Genomic DNA, 14,849 nt, shown 5'->3' on the forward strand with positions numbered 1-14,849 from the left:
TGCCAGCCCAGGGCTGTGGCCACAGACAAGCACCTCCCTTGTCTCCCTCCCAGCCCCTCAGCATAGAAGGGAAAGGGGGAAGCATCAGGGAGGAGGCATCCGGGAGAGAGCAGGAGGCTACAGGAAACAGGAGAAACAAGACATAGCTCATCTGTCTCCACCCTCCTCTGCATAGAAGCAGTTTCCTCTGGAATCACATCCTAGCGTCATGCAAAGTGGAAAGGTCCCCAGCATATGAGCTTTTCTCCCCGTCCCAGCTAACCGAGTACTGAACATCTCACTCATCACTCCGTCAGGTGTCTGGCTGGTGGTGCTTTTCCTTCTGCCAAAAGCAAGTTGAGAAGAAAGACACCGGGGCAGGGGTGTCATATACAGTTACCCAGGCTGTTCACAGCACAAAGTGCCCAGCCAGAGGGGCAGAGAGGGCTAGAATCCAGCCCACTGTCTGCTTACCAAGCTGCAGACCCTGGAAGGAAGGCACCTTCTTAATTGACCCAAAGGAATCTGCCAGGGCTTGGTGATGGGTCCGAGAGAATTCACTGTATTAACACTCTGTGTATGTCTGACATTTATCATCATAAAACTTTAAACCAAAGGGCAAGGGTGTAGCTTAGATTGGTAGCATGCCATGTAGCTCAGATTGGTAGCATGCTCCTATGGCATACTCAAGTCCTGGGTTCAATTCCCATTAGTGCATAAACCAGGCATGGGTGGCACAAGCCTTAATCCCAAAGATTCCTGACAGACACTGTTAGAAGGTCAGCGCCATCCTGGGCTACATAATGAGTTTGAGGTCAGCCTGGACCACCTAAAACCCTGTCTCAAAAAATCAAATAAAGCCAAAACCAGGCATGGTGGTACACGTCTTCAATCCCAGCACTCGGGAGGCAGAGGAAGGTGGATCTCTGTGAGTTGACTTGGAGGCCGGCCTGGTCTACACAGCAAGTTCTAGGATAGCCAGGGTTATACAGAGACCTCACCTCAAGAAACAAACAAAAACCAAATAAATAAGTAATTAAACCAAAAACTCAAACAAACAAAATTCCACCCAGAAAGCAGGTGTGTTACTAGAAAAGTTACTTCCTCTCTGCCTCAGTTCCCACATCCAAAAGGACAGCAACCCCTGGCCAGAGGTTGGCATAAGGACGACATCAAATTATCTAAGTAGAAATGCCTGAGCAGAGCAGCTCTTCACAGAAGCTACGGCTGGAAGGAAGGAAGGAAGCTGAGGCAAAGGCACCCAGAGGCACGGTCAAGACAAGCCAGCACTTTGGGAAGTGTGTGACCAGAAGCCAGAGTCTGCAGATGCAACCCCCCTGCTGGTGTTCCTAAACATCTGAGAGTAGTCATGCACCCTTCCTTCCCCTGGGCCCCCTTCCTAGCCCCTAAGGGACCTCCCTCAGAGTCTGAGGTAAGGTCACAGGTCACAGTTCCATAGAAAGGAAAAGAGTGGCCAGAACAGGATGTGCCCCCCAGCCTCCCACAGCCAGATCACAGGCTGCAAAGGACACACGTGAAAGGCTGGCAGCTGGTGTCTGAGAGAGAACAACATGTTCCCACGACAGTCCAGGGAATCAGGCAGTAGGACAGAAGGGGTCTGCTGCCTTCAGAGGCAGGGGGATGAGGGTCATTCATATCTCAGAAGGTCAAAACTATTTTTCCATTGTCTAGTTTTAGGGAATGACTTTTTTTTTTTCTAGTACTGAGGACTGAACGTTGGGCTTTGCTTGCAGGCATGATTTATAGAACGAATTTGTATGCTAATATCTTCAAAACGACCATTATTGTGAAGTTCACCGGTGCTTCACTTTTGTGTGGACGTGTACATGCATGTGGAGGCCAGAAGACAGCCTTGGGTGTTGCTCCTCAGAGGAATGTCTAATTTTGTTGTTGTTGTCGAGACAGGGTTTCTCTGTGTAGCCCTGGCTGTCCTAGAACTCCCTCTGTAGCCCAGGCTGGCCTCGAACTTACAGAGATCAGCCTGCCTCTGCCTCTCGAGGGCTGGAATTAAAGGTGTGGACCACCACTTCCAGCTTACCTTTTCCCCCTCAGACAGGGTCCCTCACTGACCTGGAACTTACCTAACAGTGGGGGCTGGCTTGCTGACAAGCCCTAGGGATGCTCCGGTCTCTCCCTCCCCAGGTCGGAGATTGTAAATACTTAACACCATGCTCGGCTTGTTCTGTTTCTGAGACAGGCTCTTCCTACATAGCCTGGGATGACCTGGAACTTACTTTGTAGAACAGGCTAACCTGGAACTCACAGAGATCGGTCTGTCTGGGCCTCCCGAGGGTTGGGATAAATGTGCCATCATTCCTGGCTCGTTTTTGTTCCTGTTGCATTGTATTTTATTTTATGCACATGAGTGTTCCGCTTGCATGTATATACGTGTACCGGATGTGTGCCTGCTGCCTGTGGAAGTCAGAAGAAGGTAGAGAACTCCAGTTGTGGATGCTGAGTACTGAACGCAGGTCCTTTGCAAGAACAGCAAATCCTCCTAACCGATGAGCCATCTCTCCAGCTCTTATTTTGGTTTTTGAGGCCTAATTTTTTATATGTGGGTTCTGGGGAGCAAACCCAGATCCTCTGGCTGAACCATCTCTCCAGCCCCAGTCCTTCACTTTGAATGACACTCCTCTTTCTAAGGCCTTAGGGTCTCAGAACCCCACCAGGATGTAGGGCGCCAAGAGCTGAGAGCCCTTCCAAAGCCTCTGGAAGAACGTCACCCTGGGCAGGGGCCATCAAGGTCTAGGCATCTGTCTAGGGTCAGGGACAGATGGTTTCTGGCTTCAGTCAAATGCCATGTCACTGGAACTCTTTCTTTTCCAGGACAAAAACTAACAAGCTGATTCGTTCCCTTATTAAATCAACTCATAAGAAGAGGAAGTCATTTATGTCCCCAGCCCTCCGTCCACTGGACACAGGCTGCTCCATGACTCAGCACCTAAGTGCACTGGCCACTCCTGATTCACCTTCCTTATCACACTGTCCCTGGCAGTTTGCTAAATCCCTACAGCCACGCAGCTGGGCTGACTCTGTTTAAAGACAGGCTTCCAAATCAGAGCCATAGAGGGGGAGGGAGACATGTGGACCTTAAACCTATAGGGGTGCAAACCCTCTCCACAGAGAGTAAAAAGCGACCCAAAAATGGCCCTTCTGTGTCGCTGCAGAATTGCCTCAGCTCTGTCCCATACTTAGAAACAGCTGTTTCCCCAGAACTCCAAAAACAGCTCGAGCTGAGCACTTAATCTGCTCCTAGATTCAGTTTGTCCCTCCCTCAACTCAAGGAAGAATCCCAGCACTGTTCTGACACAGCGCACCCTGGGGAGTCATGTACAGACCCAGCAGCCACTTTTTTGAGTTCAAATCCCACCTCCTTGACTACCTAGGTGATGACCTTTTTGCCTCCTCAGTTTCTCTTTACGTAAACCGGAAGCAATCAGATCTCCTGGGGCTAGAGACATGGCTCAGCAAGGTAACGGTGCTTGCCACACAAGACTGACAACAGGAGTTGGACCCCTGGAACTAAGGTTTTTAAAAGCCAGACAGATGCCTTGGGTTGGTAATCTTACATTCTGAGACCCTACCTCAAAACAAAACAACAAAAAGCCACCAAGGTGAAAGGAGAGGACCAACTCCTAAAGAAGCTGTCCCCTGACCTCCACATTCATGCCATGGTGCGCGCGCACACACACACACACACACACACACACACACACACACACACACACTAAACCTTTAATAATAATAATAATAATAATAGTAGTAGTAACACTATCTCCTTTAGGGTTGAATAAATACGGTAAGGATCCTACATGCTTAGAAAGCTTCTGACATCCAGTAAGCATACAATAAATATGGCTGGTATCACTGGACCATCACTAAAGTCCTGCGTGGTAGGAACTGTTAATTCCACTTCTATTCGGCAGGTATGTTCCACAGCCATTTGCTGTTGTGCTGGGCCCAGTGGCACAGGCCTTGTAACACAGCTCTCGTGAGACTGAGGGAGGAAGACCTCAAATTCAAGGCCTGAGTGGGCTGCAGAGTGAATTGAAGGCTGACCTTCAAGACTTAGTGAGATCTAGGCTCAGAATATAAAGTAAAAGGAAGGCTGGGGACAAGGTTCAGGAGTAGGGCACTATCCTGGGCAAAGCCCAAGCACACATGGAGTTGGGTATGGTGGCTCATGCCTAGAATCCCAGCAGTCTGGTAGCAGAGAGGCAGGAGGATCACAAGTTCAAGGCCAACCTGATCTACATAACAAGTTCCAGTTTGGACAGGACTACATAGAAAGATCCTTTCTTCTGGATGTGGTCTTTAGTCCCAGCACTCCAAAGGCAGGGACAGACAGATCTCTTTGAGTTCTTTGTTTTTGTGTTTGGTTTTGTTTGGTTGGTTTTTGTTGGTGGTGGTTTGGTTTTTGTTTTAAGACAGTGTCTCGCTATGTATCCAGACTGGCCTGGAGCTCAGTCTATAGATCAGGCTGGGCTCAAACTCACAGAGATCCACTTGCCTGGACCTTCCAAGTGCTGAGACTACAGTCATGTTCCACCAGGCCTGGCAAGATCCTGTCTCCAAACAAACAAAAGAAAACAGAAAGACAGGAAGGAGGGAAAGTACAAAATTAAAAAGTGAAGCAACCCACAGAGAACGGCACTGTCCTTACACAGCCGAGCTGTGACAGGATAATGACTTGCACACTCAAGAATCTCATGCCTTAACATGCTCCTTCTTCCCAGTGGGGAAATCTGAGAGGTCCCAGGGATCAGCATCAAAAGCCAGTTTCCGGCCGGGCGGTGGTGGCGCACGCCTTTAATCCCAGCACTCGGGAGGCAGAGCCAGGTGGATCTCTGTGAGTTCGAGGCCAGCCTGGGCTACCAAGCGAGTCCCAGGAAAGGCGCAAAGCTACACAGAGAAACCCTGTCTCGAAAAACGAAAAAAAAAAAAAAGCCAGTTTCCACTCTGTAGCCCCAAAAAGGCAGTGAGTGTCTCAAGGGAGTGATGTAGGATTTGCCAAACAAAATTAATTTCTGTGCTTTTTCATATTCCAGGAAAAACACTCCAAAGCATCCTTAGGGAGAGAGTGCCACCTACCAAACGTGACAAAGATGACTCAAGGCTAGGGACCACACCGGCTTCTAACTATGTTTCAGACTCCCTTGGGAGGTTCCTAGGCTGTCAGCAATTCTGTAAAAGGTCAGCGCAAATCACTTGGGAAGCATTTGCGTGGGCATGGTCTCACACACACGCACATCTGCCAAACCCATATATTTCTAAAAACATCTGCACTGTCTTCACCCTTGGTGCAGGCAGGCTACAGGGGCATCTTCCCGACACTCAACATGCTGCAGGCCTCTTCTGCTTATGGATGCTCTCCACACACACCCCGAACTTCACAGCAGAGGCAGGGAATCTGGTGAATCCTCTAAATGCCAGGCAACGGCGTGTGTGTGGAAAGAAATGATCTAAACACAAGCATGTCCTCACGTCCCAGGTCTGATCGTAGCTAGCAGAGTTCAAGCCAGGTCTCCCAGCTCCACTGTCAACACAGAAGTGGACAGACCACTTCTGCACACACTCTGCCATAAACTTTTCTTGTATCTCATGACTGAGCTGGCTCACAAGGAGTGGCTGGAACAGGAGTCATTCTCTTCAGGGGCACAGTCACTGGTTAGCTGCCCAGGCTCTGGTAAATACTCCCCCCTACCACACACACACCCAAGCACTTGCTAGCAATCCTGCTTCAATGTGGTGAGTCATTTAAAAAAAAAAAAAAAAAGACATGAAACTAGACGGAGCATTTGTTGGTAAGAAGAGAGTCAGAGGGTGGATGGGGGAGGGGACAGTAGAATGGGGGAGGAATATGATCTAAATATATTCTATGTATGTATAAAATTGCTGACAAATTTTTTTGTTTTTGGCTTTTGGTTTTTTTTGGGGGGGGAGTTTTTTTGTTTGTTTGTTTGTTTGTTTCAAGACAGGGCTTCTCTGTGTTGCCCTGCCTGTCCTGGATCTTGCTCTGTAGACCAGGCTGGCCTTGAACTCAGAGATCCACCTGCCTCTGCCTCCCCAGTGCTGGGATTAAAGGCACGAACCATCACACTTGACTGACGAATAAATTTAAAAAAAAAAATTTTTTTTTGCCTCCAGAGAAATTGGGTTTAGTCCCCAGCACCCACGTCAGGCAGCTTGACAAAGCAGGCTGAGCTGAAAAGAACCAGGACTGAAAACAGCTGAGTACTGGAGACCTGGCTACTACTAACAGCTACGTGACTTCACAGAGTAAAACAACAGTAAGAGCAGCCAGTGCCGATGGAGAACATCCACTGTAGTAACACCATGCTAAGGGCTTACCACGTATTTGATTCCCGTCAACAATCACTAAGAATATTATTACTCTCGGCTAGGCAGTGGTGGCACATGCCTTTAGTCCCAGCATTTGGGAGACAGAGGCAGGTGGATCTCTGAGTTGGAGGCCAGCCTGGTCTATGCACCACATACATGTCTGGTGCCCATGGAGTCCAGAGAGGGTGTCAGATCCCCTGGAACTGTTACAGAGTTATAGATGGCCGTGAACCACTATGTGGGCGCTGGGAATCAAACCTGGGTTCTCTGGAAGAGCAGACAGTGCTCTTAATCACTGAGCCGTCTCTCCAGCCCCAACCACCACTGAAGATAGGAACCCAAGGCTTCACGAATGCTACCAAAACACTCTTATCAACTGAGTTATATCCAGGGGTCTTAACCAATATCATTCAACTTTTCAATGCATGTAATGGCCTGAGACCACAGATTCCTCTAGGAGCAGACAGTAATCTTCAAGATCCTCTCTGCCTTAAAAGTTTGGGTTTCTCATTTAGAAATAAAACGAATGTTGGGTCAGTTTACCTTTAATCCCAGCACTCAAGAGGCAGAGACAGGAGGATCTCTGAGCTCAAGGCCAGCCTGGTCTACAGAGAGAATTCCAGGACAGCCAAGGCTACCAGAGAAACCCTGTCTCAAAAGACCAAAAAAGAAAAAGAAAATAAAAAAAAAAAAAGGAAAATGAACGCATGAGTTTGAAAAATCAAATGCAGCTGGGAGGTGGTTGCACAGGCCTTTAATATCAGCAAAGGCAAATGGATCCAGGTTCGAGGCCAGCCTGGACTACACAGGCAGTTCCAGGACAGCCAAGGCTACACAGAGAAACCCTGTCTCGAGGAAAAATAAGGAAAAAAAAAGAAAAACCCAATGCAGGATGCTGTAACTTGCTAAGAGGGACAAACACATCTGTGTATGCCTCCCCCAGAATCAGTCTGGAGGAAACCTCTGACTTCTTAGGGTAATAATGCACTAGGAAACCACCCGCTGGCCCCAAACTGTCTCAGGAAAATTGACAGCTTGAGGTCTCAGAGGATTGCCAGCATGCAAAGGTCTGCAAATCTGCAACAATTAGTTCTTCAACTTGCTTTTGCCTTTTTTTTTTTTTTTTTTTAAATCCAGTCAAATGAGAGAAAATGTTACCATTGGAGGCTGTTCATGCCAGGAACTCACTATGCAGCCTAGATAGAATTCAAACTAATCAACCTCCTGAGAGTTGGGATTACAGGTATGTGCTACTGTGTCTCAGGAAGGGGTTCTCTTTTTTCTTTTTCTTTTTCTTTCTTTTCTTTTTTCTCTTTTAAAGCTCAGAGAGATGGATCAGAGGTTAGGAGCATGTACCGCTCTTCCAGATGACCCGCATGCTGGCTCATAACCAGCTTTAACTCCAGCTCCAGGAGATTCAACCACTTTTCTCTTCCAAGGACACTTGCACACATGCCGTGCACATACATACACTCAGGCACAGACACATAAAATATATCTTTAACAATTTAAAAAAAAAAAAAGCATGCACAGGGGCTGGAGAGATGGCTCAGCAGTTAGAGCACCTGCTGCTCTTGCAGAGGACCCAGGCTTGGTTCCCAGCACCTACACAGCACATGGTGGCACGTGGTGGCTCCCAGCTGACCATAACTCCAGTTTGAGAGGATCTGATGTCCTCTGATGACCTCCAAGGGCACTAGGCACATGTGGTGCACATACATACATGCAAGCAAATATTCATACACATAAAATAAATGAATCTAAAAAAATGGTGTGTGAGAGACAGTGTGTGTGTGTGTGTGTGTGTGTGTGTGTGTGTGTGTGTGTGTGTGAGTCGGTGGGGGGAGGGCGGTGCTAGCATGCTACATGTGTGTCCTCAGAGGCCAGAAGAATAAGTCAGATTCCCCTAGAGCTACAGTTACAGGTGGTTGCAAGCCACCTGACAGAGGTGTTGGAAATCAGGTTCTCTGGAAGAATAGAGAGCACTCTTAGCTGTTGACCTGTCTCTGCAGGCCTGAAGGGGCTAGTCTTTTTTTTTTTTTTCTTCAGAGCTGAGGACCAAACCCAGGGCCTTGCACTTGCTAGGCAAGTGCTCTACCACTGAGCTAAATCCCCAACCCCAAGAGGCTAGTCTTAAGGAAGCCAGTACATGACGCATTTGATCTTGTAGCACGCTTAGTTTGCTTTCTCCGTCTTGTGGGAGAGCTACTTCACTCAGGTAATCTATGGGTAAGACTTCGCTATGGCCCAAGTCTGTGACTTTCTTGTCTTATCATGTACCATGGGGTTCTGACCCGCGTATACATACATCTTCACACGCCCTCTCCACCCCCACATCAATCCCCCCAGCTGAGCCTCCGGTCACTCAACAGCTGCTTTCAAACTCCACCTCAGATTCACCTCTCTTCCCTGCTCAGCCCAGGAATCCCCCTTCCACCCACCCTGACACTCGTGTACACAGACAACAGTGAAACTCCCTCCCAGTGGGCCCCTCCCCTGCCTCTCACCAGCATCCAGTCCCTGGTACAGCCTGGAACTGAAACCAATCTCAGACCCAAACAAAGTGAAATCATTTCCTGAGCCCGGTCACCCTACACAACCACAAAGCATCTTTGGCCGAGCAAAGCTCCAAATCCAGCTTTGGGAAAAGCAAAGCTCTTAACTTCTGAGCCATCTCTCCAGCCCTGTTTTTAAAATAAATTATTTAAATTGTACATGTGCATGTACGCACTCGAGTGCACACACAAGTACAGATGCTCAGGGAGGCCACAGGCATCAGATCCCCCTGGAGTTGTAGTTAGGGGTGGTTATAAGCGATCCAACATGGATGCAAAAGCAGTAAGCACTCAGCAGCTGAGCCACACCTCCTATCCCATTTTCGCTTTTAAGATAGGATCTCACTATATACTCCAGGCTGTCCTTGAACTCAAGATTTTTCTGGGTGCTGGGATTACAGGCATACACCACCATGTCTGCCTGAGATAAATTCAGGCTGTCCTGGCACTCACTATGTAGACCAGGCTGGCCTCAAACTCAGAGATATGCCCACCTCTGCCTCCCAAGTGCTGAGATTAAAGGTATGCACCACTATGACCAGCCTGATTTATTTTAATTGAGTCTCTTTGGAGAGCAAGCCTGTTTTCTTCTGAGACGTCTGTAGCCATCTTGTTAAATGTATTGAGATTGTCGTAATACATGTTTTCCCTAAATGTTGAAGCCTTTTTTATTTGGGGCAGGGGGACAGGAAAAAGCCATGATAAATGAACATGTCGGTGCTTGACGATCTTTAGAAGAATTATGTATTGTGAGAAGGCTCCCCAGATATATTTTGTTAACCTTGCTCTTGCCCTTCAGCCTATCAGGACCCTTCTTCTGTCAGTGGGAGGGATCATGAACTAACGAATCATCTACTGCTTGCTCACTCATTCTACAGGGTTTACTAAGGGCTCTGTGTCTGCCCAGGGCTCAGTTGGGAGCTGAAGTTGATAACTCAGGAACTCCACAACCATCTTCCGAATAGAGCTCATGCTCTCGGCGGCCGGGATCTGACAAATGTTGTTACTTTCCGGTTTCTTGCCACTTTGCCCAAGGCTTCTTCCGGTCATTCCCAGGGAGCATCCCTAGGGAAGGGACCCAGGCATGAGTCCCAGCTGCTGAGCAGGTAGGATTTACATCTTGGCTCTACATTCATGGACAGGCTACCCTCTGTCACTGAGCACTCCTCAACGATTCCACAGTACAAGGAGAGGTTAAGCCAGGTCTGAGCAACCTTCCACCTCGAAAATTCCAGTTTTCATCCTCCTATCGCCGCCGAGCAGGCATGGACCTCTCGAGACCTCCACTTCATCTTCCTGTCTGCAGATGAAACAGCTTAAACCACAAAGACAAATGAATCTTGTTCCCATTTCCAAAACCTTTTTTTTGGGGGGGGCACCCCCCTTTGCTCCAATGAGTAACTTTTCTTGCTCATTACAGCCTGTCTGGAACATCCTCCCTGTCTCTTCCTTGAGTTCTCCCTCTGCAATTTAAATGCATGCCCCTCTGGTCCTCTGTAGATGTAACCAACCTTCTTATTAAATAAGAAACACAGAACCAATGCAAAGAAGAAAGCCAAGAGGTCAGAGCTAAGAGCTAAAACCTTACCCTTCCTCCTGCGGTGGTCCTACCTCTCCGAACCAGAGCTACCTCTGTGTTAAAGTCTTTATATAGAGTTCCTGTCCTGCCTTCTCATTGGTTGTAAACCCAACCACATGACCGCCTCGTCACGGCCTGTCTGTATAGACCTCCAGGTTTTCTATGATTGGTATTGAGATTAAAGGCATGTGTATCCAATACTGGCTGTATCCCTGAACACACAGAGACTTACCTAGCTCTGCCTACCAAGTGCTGGGATTACAAGCGTACGCCACCACTGCCCTGCTTTCCTATGGCTTGCTAATAGCTCTGACCCCCGGGGAACTTTATTTATTAACATACAAATAACATTTTAATACAAATAAAATATCACCATAGTCCTCTGTCTAGTGAGGAGCTGTGTTCTGAGCAGCAATGCCTGTATGACTTCTACCCCTTCAGTGTGTTCGCTGAAGGCATTACAAGACGTATCTACTGCTTAGCTATTAAAAACCACAAGAGCGCCGGGTGGTGGTGGCGCACACCTTTAATCCCAGCACTCGGGAGGCAGAGGCAGGCGGATCTCTGTGAGTTCGAGGCCAGCCTGGTCTACAGAGCGAGATCCAGGACAGGCACCAAAACAACACAGAGAAACCCTGTCTCAAAAAACCAAAAAACAAAACAAACAAACAAAACAAAAAAAAACAAACAAAAACCACACGAGCCTAGCTGGAGAGATGACTCAGAGGTTAAAACACTGGCTGGATTAATTCCCAGCACTCACATGGTGGCTAACAACCATCTGTAACTCCAGTTCCAAGGAATATAAGAAACCCCCCCCTTTTTGCATTTGTGAGCAACAGGCAGGAATGTGGTGTACCAACATGCATGCAAGCAAAACATCCATACACACAAAGTCATAAAAATTAAAAAACCACACACACAAAGGTAGCTAGGCATGGTGGCATATGTCTATAATCCCAACACTTTGGGTAGGGGAAGAGGCAGAGGCAGAAAGATTACCATGAGTTTGAGGCCCAGCCTAGCTACAGAGTGAGTTCTAGGCCAGCTTGGTATACAAAGTGAGACTATGTCTCAAAAAAACAAATTCAAGTTTGGCACGGTAGCTCACGCCTATAATCCCAGCACTTGGGAAGCTGAGGCAGGAGGACTGTGAGACTTTGAGGCCAGTCTGGGCCAATACAGTTAAGTTTCAAGTCAGCTTGGGCTAGAATGGGAAAGTGTCTCAAAAAAATAACAACAATAGGGTTGGGATTTAGCTCAGTGGTAGAGAGCACTTGCTTAGCAAGCACAAGGCCCTGGGTTCGGTCCTCAGCTCTGAAAAATAAATAAATAAATAAATAACAACAAAGCAAAACAAACAAACAACCCCCCCCCCCCGCCACACACACACACACAAACCAAACCTCAACGACAAAAATGAGCCCAAGGTGTCCAGGAAGCTAACCACATGGCAGGGTTCCTGCCTCACCCTGGCAAAGATGTCACGGGATCCCAAAACATGCCCACAGGCCAGCCGCAGGGCTGTGCTAACATCACAGAATAGGAGCACACTGTCTGCTGGGGTAAGATCAAGTACCTGGAAGACAGCTGCCCCCTATATCCTCACCCCACTCAAAAGTCCCCTCCCCCAAGAAGCCCTGTCCGCTCTAGCGCGTCTTCTGACTGGCAATTACCTGATTCTTCAGTGTTTCATCTTATTTTCGCTTTGTTGGGCATGGGCTCCCAGGGCTTCACATTCTACCCCTGAGCTCCACACCTGCCCAGTGTTTCATCTTGTCACATCTCCTTGTCACAGCCCCCGCCAGGGTGACCGGAATGCTAGACTAAAATGTTTATCTTCTTACTAGATATTAGACTCCAGGCCTCTTGAGGGCAGGACCACGCCTTGGTGAGCTTTGTGCCCTAGGTCAGGCCTCAGTAGACTGTCTGGCCAGCAGTTCTTAGCAGACTGCATTAAGCAGAACCTACCAGACACTGGCCACTGCATAGGCAGACCCTGAGTGCAGCATGGCCCCTTTATCCCCACCTCACCCAACTAAACAGGGAGCTACTGAGGACGTCTCTGAGGGTGTGAGCCTGCAACCTGGCACCCTCAGCCCCCTTCCAGCTCTTCCATTTTGAGATACATGATCTCAGGCATGTTATTTATCCTCTTGCTACCTCTTGGGTCTGTTTCCTCACCTGAAAAATGAATGTCATCTCATGGGGTCTCATGAGGAAACAAGGACTCCTAACTACTGAGCTAGCTTTCAAGCCTGAGAACTGAGAAACATATGATGGGGTGAAGGGGTGACTCAGTAGTTAAGAGCAATTGTTGCTCATGTAGAGGACCCGATTTCCGTTCCCAGCACCCACATGGTAGTTCACAACTATACATAACTCCAGTTCCAGAAACACATGTGGTGTACAAATATACACGTGGCTAAAACATTCAAACATGTAAAATAAACGAATCTTTTAAAAAATCAACACATCCCATCAAGCAGAGGCAGGTGGACATCTTAAGTTCGAGGCCAGCCTGGTCTACCAAGCAAGTTCCAGGTTAGCCAGAGCTAAACAGTGAAATCCTGTCTAAACAAACAAACAAAAACAAAACAAAAAGAAAACATCTGACCACAGCAAGGAGTTGACTGCTTGGCGGAGTGAGATTACATTTTTTACTCGTGTGTGTGTGTGTGTGTGTGTGTGTGTGTGTGTGTGTGTGTGTAAAAGCACAAGCTTTTACCCATCATACCATATCTCTAACCCCTGTGCTCCTCCCTTCACAGGAAGCTCTTTGCTACAGCCTCCCACTCCGTCCACTCTTAACTGCCCATCCTGTCAAACACTAGGTGCCTTGTCCCTCTGGAGCGACACTAACATTAAAAAAAAAGCCATTCGGCCCTACCTCTACCTCTACCCACAGCCTATAGGGCAAACTCTCTGAGAGAACAGGGAAGAGCTGATTCCACAGCAAGCCTACTAATACTGAGTCATCTCACCCTTCCTGCATCACCCTGACATTTCAGCAACCCCAGACCTCCATTTTTGTCCCCTTCCCCGCAACACCACATCTGTCCCAGCCGCTACAGTTATGACCAAAGATTCTTTCCTTAGTAACAAGTACCAGAACTTTCGAGGTCACATACAGAAATAATAGCAACAGCTTCTATGAAAGGAACAATCATTCTGTCTCAGCGCACGGGCGAGACCTCCTCCAACGCCTTCTAAGAATGAGACGCTGATGCCCTAACAAGGCTTCAGAGTAGGATCCAGAGCCACCTGGGGATGCCTAAGTAAGTTCTGCCGATTCACTCAGCTATGGTGCTAGAGGCAGAGCTCAGTGATAGAACATGCGCTTTGTCAGCAGGGGCAAAGCTCTGGATTCGATTTTCAGGACCACAAACCCAAACCGAATCACAAAGACACTTTGGTAGAAATGGGCATAAAAATGGCTTACCTGCTTTACTGTAAAGTGCAGGTTAGACATCGGTTTCCAACCAAGAACTCACTGAAGACCCTTGACACAGTAGAAAAGCAGTGGTTATGTTTTAAAGAAGGGAGTTATGTTCCCAAGCAATTACTCCATCTACTGTTTATGAACGGTTTTATTTTTTAGTCTCTCCTTTTTTTTTTTTTTTTTTTGACAGGGTCTAACCTAACCCAGGCTACTCTTAAACTCTCTGTGTAGCTAAGGATGACCTTGAACTTCTGATCCCTTTGTCTCCACCTCTCTAGGGCTTGGATGACAGGCTTATGCCACCCTGTCCAGTTTATATGGGTGTAAGGATTGAACCTTGGGGCTTTGTGAAACTAGACAAGGACACTCGCAGTCTCCCAACCCGAGCGACATCCCAGCCCTGTGACTTCTTCTGAAGATGACTTTAGCTGCTTTCTTGGGAAGGAATCTATTGCATTGCTCTAGCACGTGAGAGGAATTTCTGGGTGGCTGGAAGCAGAGGACCAGACAGCAGGACAGCCAGAGCAGCTAACATCTTGAGTCCACCAACATCTGGAAGCCAGAGCTTTGGCAGAAAGATAAGTCCTGGCCACAAGGGAAGATGAACCCCACCACAAGAGCCTTGCATGCCACCAAGACATCCAACTCCCAAATCAGGGACTGCTGGACCACAGTCATTTGGGGTCTCCAGACCCAACTGCGATTTGTCATAAGCACAGGAGCCAGCAAACCACAGGTACCACCTTGCATGGTCAGAGGTGAGCCTTGTGCCCAAGGCTCTAGGAAATTCTCAGCTCTGTTGCTTAGTAACGGAGCAGAGTGACTTTAAGGAACTCTGAAGAAAAAAAAAAAAACAGATGTGAGAGGTGCTGCATGCCAAACACTCTACTCATTGGAAGGCATAAGGTGGGGTGGGGAGCAAGTCAGA

The 14,849-nt window shown here is 47.9% G+C and overlaps 1 protein-coding gene across 4 annotated transcripts in view; it reads right to left on the reverse strand.

The window, feature by feature from the left end:
* The window catches only part of Cuedc1 (CUE domain containing 1), a 116,872-nt gene that overhangs the window by 99,453 nt on the left and 2,570 nt on the right, over window positions 1-14,849 (reverse strand). Inside the window, exon 2 of one of the 4 annotated variants that reach the window (XM_052756115.1) lies at window positions 13,922-13,981. The exons of the other annotated variants lie outside the window; for them this stretch is intronic. The gene's annotated coding sequence lies outside the window, so the exon portion shown is untranslated. The remainder of the gene's footprint in view (window positions 1-13,921; window positions 13,982-14,849) is intronic. 4 annotated transcript variants of the gene reach the window in all.

This window comes from Peromyscus californicus, unplaced genomic scaffold (assembly GCF_007827085.1).
Source record: "Peromyscus californicus insignis strain IS unplaced genomic scaffold, ASM782708v3 Scaffold_3__1_contigs__length_106647218, whole genome shotgun sequence".
In the NCBI taxonomy this organism is placed as follows: Eukaryota; Metazoa; Chordata; class Mammalia; order Rodentia; family Cricetidae; genus Peromyscus; species Peromyscus californicus.